The sequence below is a fragment of the Rattus norvegicus genome, chromosome 2 (assembly GCF_021556685.1).
Source record: "Rattus norvegicus strain SHRSP/BbbUtx chromosome 2, alternate assembly SHRSP_T2T, whole genome shotgun sequence".
Classification (NCBI taxonomy): Eukaryota; Metazoa; Chordata; class Mammalia; order Rodentia; family Muridae; genus Rattus; species Rattus norvegicus.
The window spans coordinates 194,693,537-194,721,060 of record NC_141535.1 but is presented as its reverse complement, the minus strand read 5'-3'; positions in this window follow the sequence as shown (position 1 = coordinate 194,721,060).

Genomic DNA, 27,524 nt, shown 5'->3' with positions numbered 1-27,524 from the left:
ACTGCATTCATAGAGGACCTTGAAGAGAACCTGACAGTGTGCACATCGTGAATACCACCTGCCAACATTATCATCACTGTACAGCCATCACTGGAGGCAGACTTGCACTACAATGGGGCAGTATAAAATGTGGGGCTGTACCTGGAGAACATTTCAGTGAGTGTCAGAGTCCAGGATAGACCCCAAGGAATGACTTAGGTTTACAGGGACACTGACAAGTGATAGTACCCGGGTTTAATTTCCAGCACCCACATAGCAGCTCACAACTGTCCTTAACTCCCATTCCAGGGAACCTGACACATTCACACCAACATACACACAGGCAAAACACCAATGAGCTTAAGTAAATAATTTTTTAAGAAGAAAAGTCTTTACTTGGGACCATGAGCCCTGGAAAGGGTGCCCCGCCCTAGGTCATCAGGATCTAGGTTTTTAGAGAACTACCATGATTTGGATATGTTCCCCAAGGACTGTCATGTCACAGACCACAGTGGTACTATGAGAGTGGCTAGAGCTTCTAGGAGGCAGAACATAGTGGGGCATCCTTAGGTCGTTGGAGGCATGCCCTTGAAGAGGAGTGTAGGATCCTGGGCTTCTCTCTCTCCTCTTGCTTTCCGGCCAGGAAGTAGGCAGTTTCCTCTGCCACATGCTTCTCAGTGCCAGTCAGGCACCCCACCAGAGGAGGCTCAAAGTGATGGTTTTACTAACACTGGATAGGAACATCTAAATCTAAGGGCCAAAATAAGTCTTTTCTCTTTATAAGGTTTTTAATCTCATTTATTTTGTTATAGTGCCTGAAAGCAGAGTATGTCCAGAACTCTGTCACAGGAGCCTAGTGGGGCCACAGCAAACCCTGAAAAGGGCATTGTGCAACCTGGATCCCCGGATGCGTACACAGCAGCCCTTTCCATCTCCCGTTTCCCTCTGCCTGGCCAAGCTATATGGGATTTGTGTGCTGTTTACAGAACTGCCCTTTTATTCTTGAAGCTGAAAGCTTTACTGGGTATTAAATTCCAGCTTCAGACTGCCGTTTGTGCTCCTGGATAAAGAAAAAAGAGATGGGGCTTTAACACTTTCAAATAGCAGAGCCTGAATCATTTATGCACAGGCACCATAGGAAGCCCAGAGCCAGTACTGGGACAGACACTGCTTCCAAGAGGAAAGAGTTGATTGTGGAAGGTAGGGTGCTGTCCTCACCCCATCAGCCCCTAAACCCTGCAAGCAGGATCACGTGGCCCCTTCATCACTAATGAATACCCTGGCTCTGTGTGCTATGGTGAAGTAAGTCAGCCTGTGACATTGGGATAGAGAGGGCTCTGACACTTGTCTTTCTGTGATAAAAGAGAATTGCTCAGTCCTGGAGCCCACGGCCTCTTCAGCTGTGGCCGTGTTCTCATTGAAATGTTTGAGTCTCCTCGTGTTTCTCCTGGAGACGCTGGTGCCCAGTGGGCTGCCCCAGTTGAGAAAGTTGCCCCACTGAGTTGACAATGGATCCTAGCTACTCTCCCAGGCCCAAGCCCAGATGGGAACTGTACAACGTCAAAGCTAAATAGTTCCTAACATTTCTTTTGCTTGAAGCCAGTAGCTCAACCCTTTCATTAGAAAGGTTATAACCAGACAACAGAACGCTTCCTTTTTGTACTGTGGCACTACAATGCTGAAAGGAATGGGAGACAACAAGACCTAGTACCACAGCCATTTAAAGGATAGGTCTCGCACCCCCTCGCCTCCCTCATCTCCCACAGATGTTCCAAATAGCACATGGCTATCATTCCATCTTACAACTGAAGGGATCTAGTCATTCAAGCCACTGTAGACTACCTATCCTTGAGGTAGCCAAGGCCCTGAAATACGGAACATGGCTGCTTCTTCCAAAGAGATCTTGAAGGTGCTGGTGTTACCCAGGTCAGCAGCTGCCAGTCCCTCAATACCCAACATCAGCTTTGAAAATCCCAAAAGGAGCAAGAAGTTGGGTTTCAGGGTACCACTGAGGATTCTGCCACAGCTGGGAGGTTGGGTGTGCTCTCTGCGTTGCCAACCTCACAGAGCTGCTGGGCAGTTATGTTGGTGATGGCTGCTTGCTTGGCTTTAGCTCTGGAAAGTAAGACCAGCTCTGTCACTAATAAACTAGGGGTTGGGTTTTCAACTCCCTGACCTCCAGTGTCCTCATCCTAGACAGAAAGGAGTTGACAGCTCCTGTGATCTCCCCAGCTCTGTGATCCTAATTTGAAATTTGTTGTGAAGACCATTATAAGTTTCTGTCCTGCCTGGTATGAGGGAAGACGGGGTCCTGATACCAAGAGACGTATGCAAAGGCAGCTACCCATTCTCCATGCACTTGGTTGAGACAGGGTACAGAGGGGGTAAAATAACCTAACAGAAGCTCAACAGCTTCCCTCAGAGCCTCAGTCTGACTCACAGGAGTGGGGTAAACCAAGGTGTCATCCTCATCTGGGAAGCGGGTGTCCTCCAGAAAACAACTCTCTGCCCTACCCCCCTTACAGTGTCGGGCAAAGGGTCCTCCTCAAAGGTCCTAGGGAGCATTCACCGAATGCCACCTTAGAGTCAGTCTGGAGCTCTGGAGGTTAAAGAAGGCCCAGGTGGAGTTAAATGGATAACACACAAGACCAAGGGGTGTCCTAGGGGTTGGAAGGACAAGAGGAGAGACCCAGCCATGATGCAGAGCACAGGTGCTGGGGCCTGGGTCTGAGAGGAGTTGCCTGGCAACGCCCAGGCTAGGAAGCCCAGAGGGCTCAGTAAACACAAGAAGCTGATGCCTAGGAGTATGCAGTACATGGGCAGAGAAAGCCAGTTAGCTAAGGTAGAGCCATGCCAGGAGAGCATTATCCTGGAAGTTCGTGCCAAGGGCCACCTGCAGCTAGGCCTGCCTCAGAGCCTCAGCTCATCTGAGAGCATAGCAGCTCAGGACTGTCATGAGGCCAGACCACATGGCCCAGATCCCTTTCCTGCCCACATGCACAGGTTCCAAACAAATGGCCATCCCCCAGGGAGGATGGAGGTAGGAAAATAAATTGCTCTGGATATCTGAGAGTCTCTTCTCCTTACAAGACCTGAGTTTTTCCCATAGTCAAAGAAGAATTTGAGGTTGATAATCATAAGGTACCTACTCAGACATTTGGGGATTCCATTATTTAAGAATAAATAAGATCATATATAGTATGTGTTCTCTGTCTATTTTACACAATGTGACATTTTATGTTAGATCATAGATATGTTCGGCACATTTATTTAATCACCTTATAATAGATACAAATACCAAAATGTCATGTTATATACTATAAATATATGCAACTTTTATCTGTCAATATCCTAAAGCTGAGGGGAAATAATTTTTAAAACAATAAGAGTAAGTGGAAAGGGAGGCAGAGAAGAAGAGATGAAGAAGAGAAAGGTCAATTTATATCATGGTGGACCATACAGGGAAGAGACTCCCAAGGGCCAGTCAATGGCACAGGAGTGGGGGCTGGCCTCATTTGAAGATAGACATGCTTTGGCTCAGAGGACAGAACTCTTTAAGTGACACTCTCTGTTATACTGATAGCAATTAATTTATCAAGATCCAGAACTTTCCTATAAGGCTTAGCTCAGCTATAGAGGCTCTAAGTCATTGGTGTCCTTCCATTTAAGCCTACGCATTGTGCCAGGGACACCTTGTGCTCTGACTCTTACCCTAGAGAGTTCTGGTCAGCTGACACAGGACCCTGGAATCTCTGATTACATCATCAGTAAAGAAAGCCAAGTCCCTGGGCCTATAGCCATTCGAAAGCCCTGCCACTCATGCCTAAGTGGGGCAGGGCCAGCCCAGGCAGGAGGATTAATGACAGTGATTGAATATTTTATAAGGGGAATATTGTGTATTTTCCAAAACCAAATGGAATGTCATTTTTCTCCCCAAGAAAGATGGGGAACGTCACTGTTCTCGTTTCCCATTCAGACCACATACTCCAAGGCAAACAAGATGAATGAAACCAGAAGTTTTCTAGGGGAGGGGAGAAGCAAGAGATAAAGAGAGTTCCTCACTTTCTCTCCCTGTCAGCCCCACATGGCAGCATCCATCATAACCCAATAGTTGAGGCTCCATTAACCTGTCTACTAGGGGTATACCTCCTTCCAGACCACAAGTTCATTTCTCTTTCACGGGGCGATTAAATCAAAAGGCCACCTAACCTGTCCTTCGTTTTCCATGAAACAGAGGATCAGATACAGAGAACACATCTCCAACTCTTCCTTGTGTTCTTAGTTCAAGCTCTCATTCATTATTATTATTATATGTATTCGTGTGTGCATGCATGCATGTGTGCATGTGTGTGTATCGGTGTCTGTGTGTCTATGTCATGCGGAAAGAGCATATACACAGGGAAGTCAGAGGGCAACTTTGTGAAGTTCCTCTATTTCCACACGGATGTGGGATCAAACTTAGGTTGTCAGGTTTACTCTGCAAGCGCTTTTTACCCACCGAGCCAACTCACCACTCCCAGCTACCACCAAGCCCTCATTTTCTTTGAAAATTCCTTCCTTCAGTCTAACTGAGGTCCGTACACTCTGAACTTTGACCCTTTGTGGCCACCCTCCTTTGGGAGGAAATTCTACCTGGTCTCAATAGGAACGTCTGAAACTAAAGTGCTTCTGACGCCCTGCGTCTCAGGTCGCCTCCTAAGCCAGGCTCCGGAACGCATCCCTGGCCTGTGTCAGTGGTACTGTTTGATTAGCCCTGGGACGGTGAGGGCCCCCTCTTTGCTCAGTGCCCTCTTGCGTGCTCCAGGGCCACCCACAAGCTCCACAGTTTTACATTTGCCCTGCAATCTTTCATGCCTGTTGACTTCCCATCTCCAAATCCCTTCTCACATTAAACACAAACCCACACACTCTGTCCCATTTTCCTTTGAAATAAATCATAAGCCCATGCCAGAAACGACTCAGGGTGTTCTCTGGAATTTGTAAACAGCATTAAAGTCTTGTGGGAAATGTCACAGAGTGTTGGGCTGAATTTATTAAGTAATTTCTCAGCTTAAAATATATCTTTCCAGCCCGCTGTCTGACAACGTTTACCTCTAATGGAATTTTATCCAACTCTTGATCACTAAGCACGGTCTCATCCAAGAGTTCAGATGCCCGAGCTCCACTCATCCTGCTGGCTCTCCATGGGAGAGCGTCAAACTCACTACCCAAGCCCCTTCCTTCCACCAGCCAGTTGTGGCTGCTCACCCAGGCTGTGTTCTCAGGATGTCAGTGTGTCACCAGACGCAGTGCGTGCAAACTGAAGACCAAATGCACCATTTGCAGCTATGGTCAGCCAACACCAGTGGCAGAAGCTGGCAGTATCTGAGGAAAGGTCTCCCCGATGGCCCTTGGCTCCAACCAACTCTGAACATAATATTTAAAATAAAAACCCACTATTCTCTGTACAAAATAGCTCCAAGACACATCCTTTTAAATTGGCCTCTTCATCTCCAACCAATTAACATCTTTAAGTCCTCTTAAGTAGAAAAGTTGACATCATCCTTGGGCGATTTTGACCTCTGGTCTCAATTGGTCACTTAAGTTCCACATCTGTAAAGAGTAACTTTTTATTCAAACTTGTAATGAAGAACATAAGTGAAATGGCTGTTCCCTTTGGTCCTTCTAGATCAAGTCCAGGCTGCTGTCTTCTGTGACCTCAGGCCTTTGGCTTCAGGGCCCAGCCAAACCAAGGCAGAGAGTAAAGCAACAGCATTTGGTAGACCAGCCCTGCAACTGGAAGGTAGGCTGGCTGAGGTAGTTAATTCTATGCCTCTCACACCTCTGAATGTTAACCTTCCCTGCTGTGCAATACAAGAAATACAGTACCTTAGTCAAAATATCTGCAGTTGGGGCTGCAAGATAACTACACAGGCGAAGGAGCTTGCTGCCAAGCCTTACAACCTGAGTTTGAATCCTGGGTCCCACATGGTAGAAACTGTCCTCTGTTAGTTGTCCTCTAACCTCCACACAGTCACTGTGACATGTGCAAATTACACATACACACACACACACACACACACACACACACACACACACACACACACAACTTAACTTTTAGGTCTCAGGTAGTGCGTATGTCCAGAAACGACAGTCCTGCTCAGCTCATGTTGGACTGTAGAAGGATTTCTGGTGATTAGATACAAACCAGCATTCCCCCAGGAACTTGTAAACTGAGTTCCTTTCATTCCTTTGTGTCTGGCAGAAGGGACATATGACTCTATTAGCATATACCTGTGGTTGCATATCAAAGCCCATGCTGGTCTCCAGGCTCCTTCAGCCCCTACTCACATGTACTTGATATGTATGTGTATTATATATATGTGTACACATATACATACATTAACATATATATGTGTGTCAGGATGCTAGTGTGGGCTTTGATATGTATACATATAAAATATGCATGTATGTAATATATATATATGTATATGTACATATGTATGTGTGCATACTATATGTGCAAGGGCCAGGATGCTAGTGTGGACTTTGAAATATATATATATATGTATATGTATATGTATATATATGTATATGTATATGTATATGTATATATGTATGTATATGTATATGTATATATGTATATATACACATTTACATGTGCATGTACATATAAATGTATGTGCGTGCATGTATATGTATGTATTTATGTATGTATGTCAAAGCCCACACTAGCATCCTGGTCCTCAGTACACAGGCTTCCCTCCTCTAACATATCTGTTTTCTATATTTTGGCAAGTTTTTCCCCTGTCTCCTCCACTGTTATCCCTTCTCTTGAAGATAGCCCTGGCCATATCCAGTTTGCTTCTTTTTCTCTCTGCTTTGGACCCTTCCAGATGCCCCTGGATGTTATCTCTCTCCTCCACAATAAAAACCTCTCCCCTTGTGATGGTGCGAATATGCCTGGACCATGGGAAGTTGTGCAATAAGAGGTGTGGCTTTGTTGGAGAAATGCTTCACTGTGGGGGTGGGCTTTGAGGGTCTATGCTTAGGCTCCACCCAGTGCAGAGGCCAGTCCTTCTCCTGGCTGGCTTCCAATCAAGATGTAGAATTCTTGGCTCCTCCAGCACCATGTCAGCCTGCCTGCTACCATGCTTCTCTCCATGATGATGATGGACTGAACCTCTGAAACTGTAAGCCAGCCCCAACTAAATATTGTCCTTATAAGAGTTGCCTTGGTCATGGTGTCTCTTTACAGCAATAGAATACTAAGACACCCCTAACTATGTTGGTGTATTCTTTACTGTGCCCTCATATTCAGTAACTTAAATGTTTTTCAAAAATATGTGCAATCCAGAATTCCTTTGAGTTTTGCTACTCACTTGCTAGATGATGTTGGACAGAGTTATGACTTAGTGTGGTTTAAATGTACACCCAAGAATTTCATGTGCTGAAGGCTTGATACCCAATGTAAAAGTACTAGAAAGTTCTAAGACCCCTCTGAGGTCGGGTCTAGGAGGAGGTGGTTGAATCAAAACATCCATGGTGAAGAGACAAATGCTGTTTTTGAGGAGTTGGTTGGAAATGGCTAACTCTTGCCTCTGAAGATTGTTATGAAGAACAAGGGTGGCCACTCCCATATCTGTTGCTTCCTGTCTTATCATGTGACCTCTGTCTTTGCATGCGTCCACTTCCCCTATTTCTCTGCTGCTATAAGGCCGCCGGGGGCCCTCATTTGATGCTAGCCAGCATTGTGAGCTTGGACTTCATTGTGAAGCAAATAAAATGTTTTGATCATGTGCTTCCAGAGTGTTGTAACAGGATGAGTTACTTAACTGATTTCTGCTTCAATTTCCTTATCTATATGATGATGATGATGCTAGTGTCTAGTTCATAGGGTTATCTTGAAAATCAAAATAATATGTATAAAATGTCTAGATTAATACCTGGTTATTGTTCTTGAATAATTATCAAGCATAGTAAGTAATCATCATTTACAACCATTAAAATGTTTGTGTTATTTTATTGTCTGACTGACATATACCCCTCACTGTTTTTCTTCTAATTAGATATCCCAGGTCCTCAGTCTCTATGAGGTATTTATTCCTTGTCTGAGGAGAAACTCTGAGCCGACTTCTCATGCTGAGGTGAAGCTCTTCTTGTGGTACTCGTGCGTTAAGGATTTGAAGACAAGTTCACCTCTTAAGGGGTTTACATTTCTGAGGAGAAGGTCTCGTGCTGCTCAGCTCTCTTCCCCAAAGACAGCAAGGCGTTCCCTCACGAAAGCCAGGCCAGAGGCTCTCCTGTGCTTGAGGAACCCAGAGAGTAGCAGTCTCTGGGAAACTGAAACTCATTTTTTCCAGCCAATTTCAGAACAAATGTTACAGCAGAGCTCTTAACAGTTATGGCTGGTGGGGAGTAGGGAGGCCACTTTTCTTCAGGGGATGGCCACAGGAAGGCTCCCCGAGACCCAGTGGATGGCTGCACATTCATGCACATATGCACAGCACCGAGTAGACCCAGTGGTTATTTTTTAAAAAAGAAGAAAATATGAAGTTGTAAGAGAGACATGGTGTGGAGTGGGGGGGAGCTAGGAGGAAGGCCTAAGGGTAGATTTTAATCAAGATACAGTGTATAAATTTATAAAACTTTCAAGGGATTGGTTAATAATTAATTTTTAAAAGCTAAAGCAGCAGTTAATCAGAATAATCACAAAATCCTTCTTCCAGCCCCCCAAAATCTAAATCTAGTAAGGGACAAGAAATGTAAGACAAAAATATAAATATACTAAAACCCACCAGCATGACTTGAGAAGCCAATTGTAAAATTTGAAAGTTATGTCTATTACGGTTTTGTTTGTTTGTTTCCTGGAACATGTTACATTCAGGTATCTCTTTTCTCTGTTCTAAGAATAGACCTACAGCCTAGATGAGAAAAGCCAGGTGTGGTGGCACATGCTTATAATCCCAACGCTTCAGAGGAGAGAGCAGGACGATCACAAGCCTGAGATGAGTCCCTGTGAAGGAAAGAAAAGAAGAAAAAGGAAAAGCAGGCAAGTACGCTGAAAAAAGGTTTCACCTGGGCTTAGTTTTAACTCGGCTGAGAGTGCCCTTCTGTTTGATGACATCGCCTTCACCATGCTGCAGGACTCTCTCTACACTTTAATATAGGAAGATGTGGGTGGCATCCATTTCTTAAGACTTAGAAATTGGCCTAAACATGCTGAAAATGCATTTATAAACTCACGTTGGGTTAGTCATGTGTAGCTAGTGTTGTGGTTTTGGATTTGGGTTTCGTCCCTCAGCCGATGGCTTTCTAACTTTACAACTGAAGTCCAGAGGCTATTTTGAGTGTATTTATTTGCTCCGTACTTTGTGTTTTTAAATAAATGCAGAGAATTATGAGACCATTTAAAATATTTACTCTGCCTCTTAAGTCCCAATTAAAACATCAGAATGAAAGAATGTTCCTGCGAGGTACAGCAGAGGCTCAGGTGGCTGGAGAGGTGGACCGCTAGAGTAACCCGAGAGAGGAAGCCTGACCTGGGGAAGCGTCCTTGGGGCTGTAAAATCCAACCGTTAATGAGCAAATCTACAGAAACAGCAGAGAGCAGGCAGACAGGAAGGAAGGTCAGGAGCAAACAGGCCAGGGCTGCGAATGAACCAGGGATTAATTATAAATGAATTAAGCCCTACCGGCTCAAATTAAATAGGCGATTTCAGTTTGACATTTACAAGTATTTTTGCTAGTTACCATTTTGGTGTGTGTGTGCTCTCAGAGACGATTCTATTTGTGTTTTCTTAAAATTTGCTAAGAAATTCCCATTTCTGGGGCCAGCGAGATGAGTCAGCAGGTAAAGGCGTTCTCCTAGGAAGCGCTGCATCCTTGCTCAGACTGCATATAAAGGTGAAAGAGAAAAATGACTCCACAACATTGTCTCAGACCTCCACACTCACTCTGCGGCACGCACGCATGCACGTGTGCACACTCGAACACTCACACACACCACACAGACACACACACACACACACACAAACTAAAAAAATAAACACACAACTAAAAAAAGTTAAAGTAGAAGAAATTCTTTTTTTTTCTTAAATGCTTATTAACAATTCCTGTAGCTGCCGGGGACATAGCTCACTTGGTAAAGTTCTTGCCTTTCGTGTATGAGGCTCTGGGTGTGATCCCAACATCACTTAGGTTAGATGTGTTGGCTCAAGCCTCTGATGTCAGTACTCAAAAGGTGAAGGCGGGAGGCTCAGAAGTTCAAGGTCACCTTTGGAAAATAAAATAAAATAAAATAAAATAAAATAAAATAAAAAAGGAAAAGGAAAGGAAGCGTGGCTGCTCCTAGGCATGGTGGGGAGGGTTTCTTATAGCTATGAGGGAGAGCACAGCCAGAGGTAGGGACATCTGGAAGAGTCCAGAGGGGACATGGCCAGACTGAGCTGGGCAGTGCTGGGAGCAGGGGAGAGCATGGAGAGAAGGGGACCAGGCGCAGCAGCTAGGAGACCCAAAGTACAAAGAAGGCGGGTCACCAAAATGGTTGGATTATATAGGAAGGAGCAGCCTAGCCCCTGGACTGGAGAGTTCAGGGCAGGCTGTGGAGTATGCCTGCTGGGAGGGCCCCTGCAAAAGTTGGGACTGAGGGATTTCATGGAGAAACCTGGCAGCCAGTGTCCCTTTGATACGTTAAATAGGCACCATTTGTCCCGGGTTCGAAACCTAACATCTTCAGTTACTCAGGTTTACGGCCAGCCTAGGCTAGAACCCTGTCTTTTAAAAAGGCATGTGAGGTTTGCTGTCGCTGTAGTTGATTTTGCAAATCATGGTCCTGGCAAATAGTTCTTTATCACAGTCCCCAGGACTCTCAGGCAGTCACTGTGTGAGCCTGAGGACCACTGAAACTTCAGAAGCAGCGAGCTTTCTTACACTGTCTGATTGGAGCCTTCCCTGCCTTCACACTTGGAAACCCATGAGCATCACCGGGTTAATATGGAAAAACAAAACAAAACAAACAAACAAGAACACTGAGATGTTGTCCTGACCTCCGAGGGCTTACCTGGAGGACCTACCAGGCTGCAGAGGCACAGACCTGAAAGTTAATTACTCTCACAAGGCAATCAATACAAACCCCAAGGTAAGGGTGCTGTACATCCGAAAACATGGCAGCGCTCAGACTGCTAAGGCCTGGGTCGAGTACCAGGGAAAACTTTGTGATGCAAATAAGTCTTGAGCAAGCCCTGAGGGATGGGCACAGATGATTACTTGGAGGTAGGTGGCTGGGGTGGGAGAAGGCGGCAATGGAGGTTGCGAAGCAATGATCCGATCAGGGTTTGCTGTAGTAAGATGCTAATTAAAATTGCCTTCAGTTCCCACGGGCACCATCTAGTTAAAGCTCAAATAGGTGGAATTAAAAAAAGAGAGAAGAGAGTCCATAAAATTTAGTACCAACTTAATTTTTATTCATAGTGAATCAATGCAGAAACCAGAATAGACCTAACACATCGTCGTGGAGTGGGGTTTGGAATCACAACACATTCTTGGCTGGAGTCAGAAAGGTAATAAAACTGAGAAAGCACCAGGTCTTTGATCCCACTGGTGCTTTTGGTTCTCTTCTTGGCATCTACTTGGGGAACATCTCCAGGAACAAGAAGTCAGCAAAACCCAGTAGGTGCAGAAGAAATCAAGGATACATCCTCTACAGTGTATGTGCTCAGTATCACCCTGGGCCTGGGTAACAGGATGTTGCCGCCATAGTTTAGAGACCCTCCCAACCTACTTGTAACCCTTCTTGAATGGGAAGAACCCACAGGATTAAGAGAGATGCATTTCTGTCTGGGTTCAATGAACCCCTCATAGATACTGTGGATACCGGAAACACTAAAATTCCCTGTCCATCATTCCCTGTCCCGTCTTCCAGTTCTGTTGTCACAACAGACAGAGCAGTCTGCACTCTCGGGCCTGAAAAATGCTTTGGGGAGGCTTTAGGGAAGTAGTATGGGTAGAGCTTAGACAAATAGGGGAAATTCAGGAGGTAAGGAGGAAGGAAAGGGCAGCATCAGCAAAGGTAATGAAAAGGAGGTGTCTACCGAGACTTGAATGTCTCCATTTGCCTAGACTGCAGAATGCCAGGGAAGAACATCAAAGAGCCTCAGCTTCTGAGGGGTGTGGCAGCCCCCAACCTCGGTGGTTAGAATGAGAATGGCTCCCACAGGCTCATGTATTTGAATGCTTGGTCCCCAGTTGGTGGAACTCTCTGGGAAGGATTAGAGGGTGTGACATAATTGGAAAAAGTGTGTCACTGGGGGAGGGCTTTGAGGTTTCAAAGTTACACGCCATCCCACGTTATCTCTCTCTGCCTCATTCTCGTGGATCAAGAGGTGATCTCTCAGCTACTACTCCAGCACTATGTCTGCCCACTTGCTACTATGTTCCTCACCATGGTAGCCATAGACTCTAACCCTCTGGAACCATGAGCCCCAAACTAAATGCTTTCTTTCATAAATTCTTTGGTCATGCTATTTTAGCAAAGCAATAGAGAAGTAACTAAGACACTCTTTCCCATGTAAGTACTACACCTCACACATTTCCATGACAGAAGTGAGCGCTCTACTCTATCCCCAGGGAGAAAAAGGGGCCTGGCTCCATCCTCAGACTGTAGTAACTTGTGTGGTGGGGCGGATGGGAAAATTCCTGTAGATGCTTACGCCAGCCTTCCTGCCTCTCCAGGACTCCACTTGCTTGAATCTATCTATCACAGTTTCTTCTCCTTTCAGGGATCAGAAATCAAAGCTAAAAGCTTTTTTTACCCTGTCTGGTCTGTCTGTGGATTCAATTCAGGAAAAAAAAAAGTAGAGGGCTGCCTTCGGCCATAGATCTAACCTTGTCTTTTGACACAGAAGCAATCACAGATCCCCAGGACGCTCCCGCATCGGCTCAGGCGTGTGGAGCTGGACAGGTAACTCTAGCAGAGCCATGCCTAAGATGCACCACAAGGAGTCGATGGGTAACAAGGCAAGTGAAAGCCAAAAGAAAAAGGAAACAGTCTACCTTTAAGAGAGACGGCAGCCAGAACAAGGGGTGAGACACCATGGACCCCAAACCATGAAGAGCAGCCTGGGTGGTAGCTGTTGAGAAAGTGGCTGGGAAGTGTGCAGGACAGACTGAACCTTAACCCAGAAACCAGGAGTTAGGGACTTGTTACTAGTGGAATATCATCTAGGCCTTGGAGCGAAGAGGGAAAAAAATGTTTCAGGGAACCTAACAGTACCTCCAGTAGGGATTGGGAGTAAGAAACTGGGATCTAGAGGAAGGCCCAGCATTCCAAAGACCAAGAACGGCCCTACGGTCTAAAGTTCACCTGGTACGTTAGACATGGTTGAAATATACTCGGGACTCTGCTGAGAGCTATTCCTATTCATGTATACACTAAAACCTGAAGCCCCTGCACGGTGAGTGGAGCTCTGTGAGGATCAGGTAGATGAACAGAAGTGTGCTTGTGGGCCACAATGGAACCAGTGTGCACAGCTAGACCACAAACTCAGAGTCGAAAGCCAAATCTGATGTCCCTGGTTCCTGTAGCCAGATGACAGGGGCAGGGAAAGGGGGAGCGGTGCAGGCAGGTGCCGCCAGAGACCCTGTCTCTTTACGCACACTTCCACTAATCTAAATTAAATGACAGTTGGGCAGAGAAGGGAATGTTTTGCTTTAAATTTTCCTGTCTCTGCCTTGGCTTAACCGAAAGGGGTCCCTTGGGATATGAAAAAAACTGCGCATTGGAATTCGTAAAGCTGTACATTTGTGGAGTTGTGGGCCCCAAACTAGAGACATGGGTTGTTGGATGAGAAAATGGAAAAGCTGGAGAGCAGGACCGAATGCTTGGGCAGGGTCTTTCAGAAGATGTTTTTAGAGAACAAGCCAGCCGGACGGCTCAGTCCATAAAGGCACCTGCCAACAAGCCTGACGACCTGAGTTTGACCCCCAGGACCCACACGGTGGAAGAAGAGAAAAGAATCCCACAAGTTGTACATGCAGGCCATGGCACATGTGTGCATGCAAATACCTCTAAATAAATAAAGTCTAATTTTTTTTTAAGTAAAGAAGGATCTAAGGAGACAGATCAGTCGTGAAAAGCATTGGCTGCTCTTCCACAGAACCAGGGTTCAACTCCCAGCATCCACCTGACAAGTCACAACCCTCCACAGCTCCAGTTCCAGGAGATCCAGTGCCCTCTTCTGGCTTCCATAGGTACTGCACACATAGTGCACAGATATACATGCAGGCAGAAACACACACAGGAAAAATAAAATATTTAAAAAGAACTTTTAAAAGAAAAAGACATAGCAACAGGAAGAATTTTTTGAATGGGAGAAAGCAAAACAGGGAGAGAGGGAGTGAAAAGAGGAGGAAGGGGAAGGGAGTGAAGGAGGGAGGGAGGGAAGGAGAGAAGACAGGAAAGGAGGAAATAAATGGGCACATGGAAGAAAGAACAGCAAAGAAAATACAGATGTTCTGTAAGTAAAACATCTTCATCTGAAACAAGGATTTTTCGGTCTTTTCACAGCACCACATTGCTTTGCTGGGTGTTTGGTTTTAAAACCAGCAGGCAATGTCACACGGCTGTCTTACAGCCTCTGTCGCTTTGTCAAAGCTAGCCTGTGCTGTCCAACTGTGGGCACCGGACAGCACGCTGGTGGCCAGGCATCATGGGTAGCAGATGTGCAGGATCTGCAGGCAGTGCTGTGAAGCTCACGCCTGGGCCCCAGGAGCAGGAACCTGGAACCAGAACTCCTAGGAACACTGCCAGGGACAGATGAGCAAACAGCCCCAGCAGGTTAGCTCTTTCCCAATTTTAAAAACTCTAGGAATAGTCTTCCCTTGGTGGAAACACTACAAAACACAGACTTAGGCTCCAACTTGACCACAGGCCAGTTGATTTACTGCCAAATCTCTGTTTCCCCATTTACAGACTGTCAATAATATTTATCAGGGTTTTTATGTGAGTTACTTGACATAATAACATGGCACACAACCTGAACATAATCTTCCCTCAGCTAATCTTGTTGTTGTCATCATCGTCGTCATCTTCCTCCTCCCCCTCCTCCTCCCCCTCCTCCTCCTCCCCCTCCTCTTCCCCCTCTTCTTCCTCCTCCTCCTCCCCCTCCTCCTCCTCCTCCTCCTCCTCCTCCTCCTCCTCCTCCTCCTCCTCCTCCTCCTTTCGTGGGGGATGGGTGGGGGTAGAGAGGTGTTTTGTTTGATTTGGTTTGTTTTGGTTTGGGGGGTTTGGGGGTGTTGTTATTGTTCTGTCCTGGAACTTGCTCTGTAGACTATGCTGGCCTCAAATTTACAGAGATCTGCCTGCCTCTGCCTCTCAAGTGCTGGGATTAAACATGAGTACTACCGGGGCTGGGGATTTAGCTCAGTGGTAGAGCGCTTACCTAGGAAGCGCAAGGCCCTGGGTTCGGTCCCCAGCTCCGAAAAAAAAGAACCAAAAAAAAAAAAAAAAAAAAAAAAAAACATGAGTACTACCACCACTCAGAAATATGTTTTTGTTAATATTGGGGAAAACAAACAAACCTAGATGCATAGATACATAGATGCATGGGTGTGTGGGGTGCATGGGTGCACAGATGCATAGATACATAGATGCATGGGTGTGTGGGGTGCATGGGTGCACAGGTGCATGGGCATGTGGGGTGCACGGGTGTGTGGGGTGCATGGGTGCATGGATGCATGAGTGCACAGATGCATGGGTGTGTGGGGTGCATGGGGGATGGTGCATAGATGTATGATGGATGGATACCAGAGAAGAGAGAGAAATTCAAGAATACCTTCAAATAAATCTTTGGTTTCTGATATATTATAAGAAGGTACTTTTTGTGTCCCCTCCCACTTCATGACAGTAGCAAAGCTACTTGGGAATCACAGAGGAAACTCTCTTTGCACTCCCCTCCCCCTGCACAACCCAGCAGTACTACTGTGAACACTGTCTTCCTATCAAGCTGGATAACGGTCATGTCTAGGAACCCTGAGGACCAGACTTCCTCCCAGTGGCCTATTTCCTCCTGAAACCCACTGCACGACTTTGTGATATCTGCAGCGGGAGTGGGGCTCCAGAGTGAGAAGATCTGAAGGCTCAATAGCAGCACTGTGAGAGAGGAAAGGATGGCATGTCTGCCTCTCACACAGTAGCATGGTCAAGAGAGGGGTCAAGGGTCAAGGTACCTGAGTTTAGCCCATCCTTTTCCAACAGGCACATCGTGAGGCTCTGGCCAGATCATCAGCATCCGTTATCTCCATCATCAGCATTCTCGCCTTCACTACTCTCAACCCAGAGCAAACCATCCCAGACATGAGTCTTTTCCACAGGGCACAGAGAGTCCTGCCACCCCATCCCCACCCCCCACCCCCCACCCCCCACCCCCAATGGTTGCCTGCTACTTGATTGCCTGCAACTGTGGCCCGGGTCCAGCGTGCTTCAGGGAGGTCTCAGAGCCTATTTTCTTGTACCAGGTCTAGCCCCAACTTCCAGGGCCTAGATCAAAGGAGCTAAAAGTTATAAATCAAGCCAACAGACTGTTAAAACAAATATACTCTGTCCCCATACCTCAACAAATGCACTTTTATAAGCCTGGAAAGTTTAAATTTAGAATTCTTGGGCTCCTTGGAGTTCTCCACTGGAATGGGGGAACCATGGGGAAAAATGATTTCTAGCCTGCAGCCCACCCTAACAATTCCCACATTGAGCTCCCTCACCCTAGAGAGACCACACACACACACACAGAGAGAGAGAGAGAGAGAGAGAGAGAGAGAGAGAGAGAGGTGGATACCCAGCTTGCATGTCCTGTCCAACCCCATTCTCAGAGTCCATCTCTGAAAGACTGCTGGGAAGAGGCTTCTAAGGACATAAGAAGCTCCCAGTTCTTAGGATACAGAAAGACAGGACTCTAGCCTTCCAGATCATGTGGCTCTGGCAGGTCCTGCCTTTCTTCCCCACTCCCTCCGCCTGGCCAAAAACCCTTATACTGCATTCCTAAAGCTAGCCCCCAAGGTCTTTTTATTTGGCCAATTCTTCCTCCTGAGGCTGACTCCCAAGGTCCAGCTATCAAAGTATTGAAGTCCAGTCATCAAAAGTCCCCTTTGGCTCACCTAATTAACATGTCCAATTAAAATTCGAAACCTCATTCTAACACAGGGTTTCTCCTTGTACCTTTATAAATCGCCATTTTCCTATATGCCGCATCTGTCTGCTAACTATCCAGAGATAGTTCTGGATAAATACCCCTTATCCCTCTCACTTGCCCCTTTTCTTCCCTCTCCTTTGTCCCCTTCCTCTCTTCCACTTCCTCTATCTCCTGTCTTTATCCTGTATCCCTGCCCTCTGTTCCTCTGGTGCAAATAAATCCCCTTTGTGCTGAGGACTTGGACTTTGGCATCCCCAGTGGGTAACGATCTCTTACACAAAGTGTGTGTGGAGAGGGAACCATGTCTCTCTCATGTGTTCTATCCTTGTTGCTATGAGAAACGTAACTTGAGGAAGGAAAGTTTTGGTTCATGAGTTGAGGGTACAGCCCAACATGGCAATGAAGGCTTGATGTCAGAAGCAGGAAATGCCTGGTCCTACTGAATCAGGAGGCGAAGCAGAGAACCAGAATGCTAGTGCATAGCTCACTGTCTCTTTTTTATTCCATCTGGTTCCCTAGCCTATGGGATGGTGCTACCTGTACCGGGAGTGGAATTTTCCTCCTCATTTAAACCATTCTAGACACATCTAGGTGATTTCAAATCAAGTCACTCTAACAATGAAGATTAACCATCACTGACCATAAGGGGTGTATCGTCTTGGGTCCAAAGATTCCTTTCCTTTGGGTATAGTAATGGCAGAGAAGGGGGACAGCAAGAAGGTCCAGAGCAGGGTGCCCCTGGTCACACTGCCCTTACCATCAGCATCCTCATCTGCTTCTCACCAGAGTATGCCCAGTGCCATCCAAGGGAGCAGAGACATCCTCAGATTCCTTCCCTGCCTGAGCCTTGCTGTCACGTCGAGCTAAGTCTTTTAAAAATTCCAACCAGAAGCACAGAGACTCTTAAACCCAAAGGCCTTGTGGAAAAGAACTACAAGGGACAGACAGAAGGAGACCTATATGTAGCTGAGTAGACCTGGGGATTCCTCAGCCAGGTCCCACTTTTCAGCGCACAAACACACACACACACACACACACACACACACACACACACACACACACACCACAACAACAACAACACAGATTTAATGGCTCGATTCTGCTGCGCTTTTCAGTGTTGTGGCTCTTAATAGGCTCCCCTGGTGGGCTGCTCAGGGCCCACGCTGCCTCAGAGCAGCTGCTGTGCTGAGCCAAGGTGCTCTAGAGACCCTTTGCAAACCACCCTGCCTGTGACTTTCTCAGGGAGCCACCACAGCACAGCCTGGAACAGACTTCCAAGGGATCCTCTCAGTTTAATGTCTTCCAGCAGCTTCACAGCTGCTGCCTGGATGAGAGGACGCTGCAGAAACCAGTGCCAAGCCACGCAGGAACCTCAGGAGCATCCTGGCCTTCACTGAGAAAGGCCAAGCCCCGACAATGTGGACAGGGGCCCCACATGTGTCTGGCTTCACCTCCTGCCTGGCAGAGGCCTGGGGGTATCCCAGAGGAGGTCAGACATTTGTCCAGACCTCTGTTGATCTCGAGAGAGAGCTGCATGCTAGAAAACTCAGGGAGCAAGTCATACCTCCAGAGGGGTGCATCACCCACAATTGTGTGAATTTCACCAGTGCCTCTGTTTGCCCAACTATAGAATGGGAGTGAAAGGACTTCCCATTCTTAGGGCCATGGGTTCTAGGCCAGGATCGTCAGCATCACCTGGGACTTGTGAGAAATTTACACCTAGACCTACCAAATCAGGAACTCTGGCTACAAGACCCAGCGATCTAGGGTGTATGTGTGAGTGCCCCTGCTCAAGCAGCACACCAGTGAGCCCCACCCTCCAACCCAGAACTGTCCAGATTGTCTATAACCAAGCAGCTAAAGGGTTACTACCTGGCATAACGAGGCCTCCAGGCCTCCCACCATCTGCCTCCATTCTGTGTGGTAAACGTTTTTACTATAAGCCTTAATGTGGTCAGCACTCAGTGCATCCAGCCCATAGGCACTGACATAAGAAAGGCAATCCTCTGGTGTTCTGTGAAGGGTTCTTGCTGTTCTTTGAACCCTCTGGGTTCACAGCTCTGCCCTGAACATGCTCTGTCTTCCTTCCCTTTGCTGCAGAAAACCAGGCCACTGTTAACTTGTAATGGTCAGCAGACTTTCACTGGCCCTGAAATAGTGAAACAGTATAATACCTGTTTCCCACCTACCTTACTCCTAAAGAGAACCAGCAACCTAGACAGGCCAGTGAAGTGGTTCTCAGCCTATGGGTCACAACCCATTTGGAGGTGTCAAATGACCCTATGACAGGGGTCACACATGTCAAATATCCACATTACAATTTATAACAGAAGCAAAATTAGGGTTATGAAGGAGCGATGAAAATCATTTTGTAGCTGGACATCACTTCAACATGAGGAACTGCATTAAAGGACCGCAGCATTAGGAAGGTTGAGAGCCTCTGGGTTAGTATATTAGGGACTTGTCTCCTTGCAATAAAACACCTGACAAAAGCAGCTTAAGGAATGCAGGGTTTACTCTGCAGAGCTCACAGTTCCTAGGGATACAGTCCATCACGCAGAGAAGGCATGCATCTGGTCATTCTACACCCAGTCAAGAAGCAATGAATACGTGTGCTCTGTTTGTTTGATTCTTTTTATTCAGTCCGAGGGTCTCACCATCTCAAGTAACTTAATCCAGACAGTCTCTCATGAACATGCCCAGAGAGTTGTTTTCATTGTGACTCTGGTCCCATGGAGTTGACAAGGAAGATTAGCTGCCAAGGTTAGTATCCTTTTGTTTTGCTGTGTTATGCTTGCATCTTGGCTGGCTGTTGCTGATAAATAGACGTTTTAGAGCAGTTTCAGGTTCAGAACAAAACTGAGCTGAAAGTGCAGAGAGTGCTGTGAACTTCCAACCTCCATCTAAGCACAGCCCACATCTCTGTCAGAATGGGAACCTCCAACCCTGCCATGACATCATCACCCAGATTCTGTAGTTGATAATTGGGGGTCACTCTTGGTGGGATAAAACTTGTGAGTGTGAGCAAACTATAATGGCATGTGTCCAGTGTTACAGTACCATCGAGAGCAGTTTCACTATGATCCACTATGGCCTGCGTACGCCCCCAACCACTGATGACCATGGTGTCTTTACTGTGTCATAATATTGCCATTTGGGGAGTATCATAATGTTGGAATTGTAGTTAAGCCTTTGCAAACTGACTTCTTTCACTCAGTAATTCGCACCCACATGTCCTCCACATCATTTCCTGGCTAAAGTCAGCACCGAACGACATTCCACTCTCCAGAGTGTCCCACTGTCTCTATTCACCTAACAAAGAATATTTGGTCACTTCCAAGTTTGGGCAATTACAAATAGAGCTACAATCACCATTCTTGTGCAGTTTTTGTGTGGACACACATTCTCAATTTAGGCAAAGGCAAGGAGATGCCATGACTGGACTATACCAGCGAGACTGTCATGTCATCTTGCAAAGGGGCCAGATCACCTTGTGCTTCCTTCAGTGGTGCAGAAGCACTCGTAAGCTCCACTGCCTCACCAGCATTTGGCACTGTCTATGTGCTTGAGCCACTCTAGTAAGTACGTGACTCGTCTTGCTTTAATTTGCAGTCCTCTATTGATATCTAAGGTTGAGCATTTTCCTACATGCTTAATTAGCATATGAATGTTTGATGAGACCTCTGTTCAGATCACTAGTCTATTTTTAATCTGTTCATTTTCTCAATTGTTGAATTTTAAGAGTTCTCTGTATATGTTAGTAACTGTCCTTCATCAGATGGCTTTTGCAAATATTTTCTCCTAGTTAGTGAACTGCCTTCTCTGTCACTTGAGGTTGGCTGCTTTGCTTTTAATGTTCTGTTTTGTTTCTTTTTTTTTTCCTTATATATGAAAGAGAAGTTCACAGTTCTAGCCGCTCAAGATTCACTGAAATAGGCTGACAGATTGAGAAGAAGAAAAATCATTCAAGATTAATATTGTGCAAAGGGGGGGTGGGAAACACAGCAAGAGATATCACAGAACTATAATTACCTCTTTACTTTAAAAAACTTAGATACTCCTTTTTCTATAGAGGAAGCAGGAAGTAGGGTATAGACAATTTTGAGAGCTTGAAAATGATTCTTAGGGGAAGCGAATGGTCCTTGAGATGGTCTCTGGAGTTTGCATGAGCCCAGGGGACCAACACTATCTTGGAAGGAAGTCTGTCCTGGAGTGGTTAAGCCCCCTGGACACCTGAGGAAGGGGGGAGGAGGGTGGGAAGAAAGGTGGGGAGGAAGGTGGGGAGGAAGGTGGGGAGGAGGGTGGGGAGGAAGGTGGGGAGGAGGGTGGGGAGGAGGGTGGGGAGGAAGGTGGGGAGGAAGGTGGGGAGGAGGGTGGGGAGGAGGGTGGGGAGGAAGGTGGGGAGGAGAGTATCCCTCTAAATGCAGATGAGGAAATCCCCACATCTCTCCCTATCTTGGGGCCAGAGGAATAAGAATGTTTTTAAGGTCTTTTAATCGTCTTTAGATCAGATTGCCCAGCATCGTAAGAAATGCCATATTTTCAGAGCAGACTCCTGTCCTCAGTCCCACCCCTCCCCAGAAACAAAGGTCTAGCCTTAGGAATCCCACCAGCAGCAGCCAAATATCCCAGAACAACTTTCAGTTCCAATAGGCAAATGGTCACATCTTTTGGGTCAGTGAACTCTGAGACTCTAACCAAAACATATATAGCACATGCTTTTGCGTACTATCTTGGGGTACTTGCAAACTACTCAAGGCCCATTCATAAGGTCAAATTTGGTGAGCATGTTAAAAGGTCCTGCTAGAGGCAGGGGGGGGGGGGAGGAAAAATAAATAAATAAAACAGTTGAGTCGCTAAAAGAGAGCCTGGCAGAGCACCAAAGATTAAAGTTAAGCCATTCTCCTTTAATGAAAATGTCCCAAATTGTTCCAAACACAGTCTATATCCTCAAAGCCCCTAGGCCATTTCCCGAAGTCTCTTGCTCTTTTGAGATTAGTAGAAAAAAATGAAATAGCTAAGAAAAGTCATCTATCCCTGATGCTACTACCTAGTGTAGCCCCAAACCAAACAGAACACACAGTCCACCCTCGTAACATCTTTTGATGTCCCTCTTCCCGCTGCAGGGGTGTTCCCCACCTTCCATGGTCTTCCCACGGCTCTCCTCTGTCCCAAAGCTTCCATCCAGTGGGTATGCTACATTAGGCGTTGGTGGTCCACGAAGACAATGGGGACCTGGGTAAAACAAACGAGGCACCAACATTATAAAATTTAAGAGGACTCTGCCAAGAAGTACAACAGGGACGACCCCTTCTTACAATGACCTTTCCTCCCCTTTTCCTAACACTCTAAATTCTTAAGAAACATCACAACCAAATGATTAAGACATTGCTAAATAATCTTTCTTTAGTTGGGAAAAAAGATAGAACATCTTGTGCCCTCAGAAAATATCAGAATAGGTAGCAACTCACCCACCCCACCCCACCCCCATTCTAGTTCTGTGCATCAGCTAACATGAAGAATAAAAATTGATATCAGGTTGAACTTGCAGAAAAGTAATATGCTTGTCTAAAGAATTATAGTGATGGGGCTGGAGAGGTAGTTCAGTGGCTAACGGCACTTGTTGCTCTTATAGAGGATATGGGTTTAACTTCCAGACCCCATATGGTGGCTCACTACCATCTGTAACTCTAGTTCCATGGGACACCACACCCTCTTCTGGCTTCCACAGGCACCAGGCATGTGGTATAACAGGCCCCAGACCTTAGCACAACTTACACCCAAACACCTGCCAAAACAGGAACAAAGACCTAGCCCATAGTTCCAGAAGTCTCTACAAGTCCTAACCTTGCTTTTAGCTTCTGTGTTCTGTTTCTTGCTAACTGAAGTGTGACAATCAAGATGTAGGTTTTGTGCACCAAAGACATAGGGCTACAAGGCTCAGGGCTACATGGTATGGGCAAGTTCCCAGTGCAGCGGCAAGCCAGCAGTATAGACTTTCTTTTCAGCTTTATGAGTGTCCATGTGGTAGTCTCTGCTGGGCTTACCTTGCAACACTTGTGCACATGCGTGTATACAGGTAAAACACTCATATACATACAATTAAAAATCTAATTTTTTAAAAGAAAGGACTGCCGTAGCTAGTACTGGAGATGTGGCTCAATCAGATGGGATTTGACTAGTATATGCAAAGTCCTGGGTTCAATTCCCAAGACTGCAGAGAAAAAATATAATAAAAGAAGTATTAGAACTAGTCCCAGAAGTCAAAGCTAATCACAATATTCTATCCAGAGGTAAAATTTAAAAGCAAAGCGGGCCCTGGATGTTAAAGACCCCACACAGCAGACTTCCCACACACACTACCAGCTGTACCTCTCCTTTCCTGCTCTATAGAGAGCTTTTTGTACCTGGTTTCCTAAAATGGACTTTGCTGAACGGTGACACTAGCTCCCCCCATTGTCTCGGGCACCAGTCCTTAAATAAATCTGGTTCCCTTCCCATCAACCGTCAGCTCTTGAGTATTGGCTTTTAAGCAGTGAGCTTGGGTCATAAGAGAAATTCATCCAGGAGTCCTTTGGCTGGCAGCCTCACCAGTTCATGAAACTGGCTGACAGTCAGGAGAGCGGAACCAACCATTTTCTGTGGCCCAACCAAAATAAGTTGGTTTATAGAGACTACAGCTACTTCAGACCAAGTTCCCTGCTGTTTCACAAATCCCAGCCTCATCTACGGTGCTCTTGAGAGGATGGGAACAATAGATCAGCTCCCATCCGTGAAAGAGGACACAGAACTTATCAATGCAGGGCTTCACACAGGGCCCTAGAACAGCTGACATGGGACTGAAGGTGAGGTTAAAGGTCTTTTCCCACATTACTTTGCCATAATGTCTGCTGGGCCAACTCCTTTATGGAGTTGAAGGAAGCTACATATACTCCATAAAAGCCAAATATTGGCAGTCTTGGTCCTCATACAGACTATTCCTACCAGTTTCTATCCTGGACTCTCCAAGCCCTTCCTACAGCTCTGCGATCTTACCACCCCTTTCCCATAGAAGTAGATTCTACTGCCCAGCAAACCCCAGCTCTTGGCTTTCTTCTGTCCCTTCCACACTCTTACCTGTCAACTGTCTGGGGTTTCCCTAGTCTTTCCAAGCCTAGGAAATTCCATTTCAGGAGAGGAGGAACAGAAATCACCCTCCTGGCCTGCTAAACCACCCTCTGGCCCTGGTGGGAGGGAAGAAGGGAGAGGAATGTGGTAGAGCAGCCAGTAACTGATAATGGCAGAGAGAAGCTCATCAACAGTTACTCAGGTATGAGGCTGGTGAGCCCAGGAGGCTAAATAGGATGGGAAACACATCCTTAATGTCTTTCCGGATGGGGAAGCCTGGCCATGCTGGATCTTCCTGTCTGGACGATCTGGAAGGCAGAAGAGATGGAGTCGGTGTCTTCAATGTAGGATGTACTATCCCCTCGTGGGCTGCCCACCTCTCTGTCTCCTGCCATTTCTGCCTCTCACCAGGCTTTATCCAACATGCCTGTCACAGCTGCAGTGCTCAATCTTGGAAAGGGCTGATGCTGAGGCCATGAAATAGGGAGGGACGGGTGGGCAGGGAGCACTAGAAATTGAAGGAATTGTTTTCATACCCATTTCTCTTAAGAAAGGTAGTTTTCAGAGTTAGAAGACTACAGATAGTAACCTTACTATAAAAAGTGCCATTCAAAGAATGGAGAGCCCAAATATCATTTAAAGTGTTCAAAAAAAAAAGAACTTTTGATGGCCTCAGAAAGAAAGCTTGGAAATCTAGAAGTCGGGCACGTCACTTCAAGAGACACTGTGGCTTCCTCACTCAGAAGGCATCCCACAAAATGGTTTGCCTCTTGGATATCAGGAACATGACAGATTCCCTAAACCTCTTCACTGGACCCACCACTGAACTAAGTGTAGGTGATCAAATTAGTAGCTGCCACATTAATTATGTGTTTCTTGTGGAATGATCAAGGTGTTCTAAGAACTTTATCACACTGGATTCTCACAGGCAATCTATCTGGTAGACACTCATTATCATGTTAACGAAACAAAAGGTTCATAGTCTCCATCTGGGAATCAGTGGGACAGGATAGACCCACAAGTCAAGTCCACAACCTTAATCATGTGGAAGAGGGAATCATATCTTCAAATGTATGTCTTTGGCATGGTTTGAGTTGGTGGCTCAGAGGAAATGTAGACCTCTGCAGATCACAGGAATGTCTATAAAAGTCTCCCTCTATAAAACATATACAACTATTCAGGAAGGCAGCATTCATGAAGGAAGCAGCCAGGGAATGTAGTCAGGCTGTTCTATCAGACATCTTCCTTTCTGCCTAGAAGGATCCTTTTGCAGGAAAAAAAGATCAGAGTGAGCCATCTGCCCAAGTAAGGATGACCATGGGCAGCAAGAACAGGATGGCACACGATGCATGCTGTATTCCTCCTCGCTTTGATCTTCTACAGTTTGCATCCCATTCCTTTCCCAATAAATCCCATGCCTGGCCCCTTTGTCTGCCACTGTATAAACTTCAACTGTCTAGCCTTAATTTGAGTCTTGTGCTTTGTATATAACTTTCGTAGTTTTACACATTAACAAACTTGTCACGTTTTCCTGTTAATATGTCAACTACCCATTTATTTATAGACAAAAGTGATTAAACCTTCAAAGGCAAAGAATAAACTGAAATTTTTCCTAAGCCAAGCTGGGAAGATGGCTCAGAGGGTGAAGTGCTCACTGTGCAAGCATGAGGACCTAAGTTCAGTTTCCAGCCCTCACAAAAAATGGACGGTCCTGATGTACACATCTGTAACTGCAGCACTGAGGGAGGGGTGCAGAGCTAGGAGGATCCTGAGCACTCTCTGGCCAAACAGCAAGCTCTAGATCCAGTGAGAGACTCTGTCTCAAGATCAGACTTTAAGGTGGTGAGAGAAGACACCCAACATTGACCTCTTGTCTCCACATGTGCTACACACGCACGCGCACAGAGAGAGAGAGAGAGAGAGAGAGAGAGAGAGAGAAACAGAGACATGTGCACACACATACACAGTCCTTAAGTTTATTTTTTTCCACTAAACTTACTATTATATACTGCCTCTCAAGACAAAAAAAAGAAAGAAGGAAAGAAGGGAGGGAGTTAGGAAGGAAGGAAGGAAGGAAGGAAGGAAGGAAGGAAGGAAGGAAGGAAGGAAGGGAGGAAGGCAGGAAGGAAACAGAAACAAGAAGAGAATCTCTGCCTTACCGACCGCACATCCATCTTTAGCCCAACACCTATTTTTCTGAGTAGAGCTTTGTTGAGGACTGAGGCAATGGTAGAGTCAATCACTTGCAAGCATAGGGACCTATGTGTAGATCCCAGTAGCTGTATAAGAAGCCAGGCACGGTGGCGCCCAACTGTGCTGAGGCAGCAACAACAGGAAGACCCTGGGCCTGGCTGCCTGGCTAGTCTCGCTGATCCGGTCAACTGAGCCTGAGGCTCCGTGTACACTAGTAAGATAGAGGACGATGGCAGGAACACCCAATATTGACCTCTGTGGACTGGAAGAACACACATGCATGCACCACGTACACACCTGCATAAACACATATACATGCATATACATAAGTACACATATACATACGAGAAAGTAAGGCCTTATTGAACCACACTCATTTATACATCCATTATCTATGTCTGTGTTTACACTGTATTATCAGATTTGAATGACTGTGACAGAAATTGCCTGGGCCACAAATCTTTTTTATTGGAAATAGCTTTTTCACACAGTACATTTTGTTTATGGTTTTCCCTCTTACATCTCAGCTCTTTCCCAGAGCCCCTCCCAAAATAAGGAGAGAGAGAGAGAGAGAGAGAGAGAGAGAGAGAGAGAGAGAGCGCAAAGCAAGAGACAAGTAAGGCAAAAAGTGTCCCAAAACAAAAATTAAACATTATGAGATAAAACATCTTCAGAAAACCACTGAGTTCATTTATGATGACCATCTACTAATGGGCATGAGGCCTCCCTTAGTATGTATGCCCAGTGTGACTCCGTTGGAGAAAACTAGTTTTTCCTTAGTGAGCACATATCAATTGGAGGTAGGTTCTGGGTTAGAGTTGGGGGGAGGGTTGTCCAGCTCCCCTTTCAGTATAGAGACCCCTTCTGGCTTGGACCTGTGCAGGCCCTGGCATGTTGCCACAGTCTCTGAATTCATATGTGTCAGCCCTGCTGTGTTTAGAGGGCACTCACTGTTTCCTTGGGGTCCTTTATCCCCACTGGCTCTTCCAATCTTTCCCCTCTTACTCACTCAATTCCCTGAGTCTTGAGCAGAGGAGTTTGATGAAGACATCCCGTCTAGGACTGAGTATTTCAAGGTCT